The sequence below is a fragment of the Myotis davidii genome, unplaced genomic scaffold (genome assembly GCF_000327345.1).
Source record: "Myotis davidii unplaced genomic scaffold, ASM32734v1 scaffold951, whole genome shotgun sequence".
Classification (NCBI taxonomy): Eukaryota; Metazoa; Chordata; class Mammalia; order Chiroptera; family Vespertilionidae; genus Myotis; species Myotis davidii.
Genome location: NW_006282602.1, coordinates 1,010,287 through 1,012,763, shown reverse-complemented (window position 1 = coordinate 1,012,763; position 2,477 = coordinate 1,010,287).

Genomic DNA, 2,477 nt, shown 5'->3' with positions numbered 1-2,477 from the left:
ATAGAGAGCTAGAAACATCGATGAGAGAGAAACATCGATCAGCTGCCTCCTGCACATCTCCCACTGGGGATGTGCCCACAACCCAGGTACATGGCCTTGACCGGAATCGAACCCGTGACCTTTCAGTCCGCAGGCCGACGCTCTATCCACTGAGCCAACCGGTTTCGGCACAAGTAGTTATTTTTAAAAATTGTTTATCAACATGGAAAAGTTCATACTCTTAAAGAAGACATATACTCATTTATCAGATTTCTTTATTGTAATTTGTTTTTAATTTCCTGAATATCATTTTCTTAAACTTCCTATATAAATGGTAACTACAAAATGTGTTATTCAAACAGGAACTCTGAAAATGAAGGGGAGCTCTAATAATCATTTGACTGATCAAAGGAGCAAATTGAGACTGCCTCAATCCATCTGGGACATGGAGTCTCTTGGTCCAAATGTATTTTGATAAGCTCTTATGTGGATAACTTTAGTTTTAGAAACTCAGATTTCTGGTTGTCTGACTCATGTTCAGGTTCTAAAAAAGGAGATACCCCAAACAATTATTCCAATAACCTGTATCATGTATTTTAATGCTCCTTTTTCCACATTTCATTTCATTTATGATTTAGAAACACTTTAAATATCATGTTTGACAGAGCAGGAACCTGAGATTATGCAACCAGCCTAAGGCCCTGCTGATCAGTCAAGAAAACTAGGGTTCAAACTCAAGTGTCTTTTTGTTCTTCTGATTGGGTATTTTTTGCTTCCTCATATTCTAAATCACTGATTTGATTCTCAGTATAATTCACAATTGTAAAAGGTCAAAGAAACTCAAACTGTTTGTCCTTGTTTAATCTTCTTGTCTGTTTCTCTATTCCACTTGCCCAGGAATTTTCCTAACTTCTTAATATTGTCCCACATTTAGACATACTGAACTACGGAGTTAATAACATAAAGCCAAGGTTTTACTCAATTTTGCTCTTTTATTAAAATTCTCTGTAAACATGCTCCCCTTTATTGCCCTGACCAGGAATTGAACTGGCAACCTTTTGGTGCACATAATGATGCTCAACCAACTGAGCTACTCTGGTTGGGTCCCATATGTCCTCTCTCATTCAGTCATCCATAGAAGGGTACCAGACCTAGTTGGCTCCTAAGAACAATGTCCTTGGTTGAGTTTGGCGGGTCAGAAATAGAGCATTTGGTCAGAGGTAAACCATAGAACAAATACCATTGAGTCACTGAACAACCCTTGAAGACACACAAGTCCTGTGTTAAGCACTATGCTTGGCACGGGGATATGTTAAACATGGTCCTTTTCATGCACTTTTTGAAGAAAATTTCTCTTCCTAATGCCTATCCAAATGTATACTTAATATCTGCATAGTCAGACATTTTCTACAATGGTCAATGCTTGAAGGATTTTTTTTTCTCTGAGATGCCAGTGTCTAAGGAGAGTGATCCTTCATTACTATGCCTAATATGAAAGAGGCTTCAATGCTATGAGGTCAATGGAAATATTACTTTGCAATAAGAAATATCTTCAATTGTACATATAAAGTAGAATAAAAAAAAAGTGTGTTGTGATTTTTTTTTACCCCATGGCCTAATAACTTGAAAGAATATCCTTTTATTCTAAAGAGACTATTGTGGGGAATGTTTCTAGAAATCAATGCTAGTTATTTAGGTATTTTGAGAGAGAAGAGAAAATTGTACTATTAAAAGTCTTTTTATGTCCACTGATATTGAGAATATTTCTCCTATTTTATCTTATGTTATTAGTGACAATGGAGAGCCTAGCATAATGCAACTATAATTAGAATCATAACTTGCTCTACATTTCTCTTTACCACCACACCTATCCTAAGAACTGACTTTTTAATTCACATTTTAGGTTCTATTATTTTTTCCAAGGTCTTTCAAACTGTAAACAGAAAGGCACTATCTGAAGGTCAGTTCAAAGACAGAGAAACTGAGGCCATTCATACTTTGTAGCCAAGGTGAATGCCTGAGGTGACTTATCTGTCTAACCAGTGTGTACCCAATAAGCGGGGAGGGGGGGGTGTTTTTTTTTTTTACTATAAGGATTAAACTTTGACATTTTAAAAATCACTTTATCAGTTCCTTTAGCCTTAATTGAATTATACATTTCAGAAAATGATAGTACCAAGCAGAAATGTCATAAAGCCAATAACAGCCATGCTGGCATAAAAGATGATCCCCATACTCCATGCATGACCTGCATCACTTCTGTGTACTTCATTTTGCTGGAAAAAATGCTCTTCACACTTTCTGTGCTTTACTTTCCTCTTCCCAAATAATGGCTATTTGCAGTATGTGCTCTTTGCAGATATCAACATACTTGTCAGATGTATTTCCATTGATTAAAGACTCAGTTCACTATCCCAAAAACAAACATTTACGATGCATTGACATTTTTGTTTTAGAATTGCCTTTCCAATCCTTATTCAGCAAGCAACTTTTTCCTG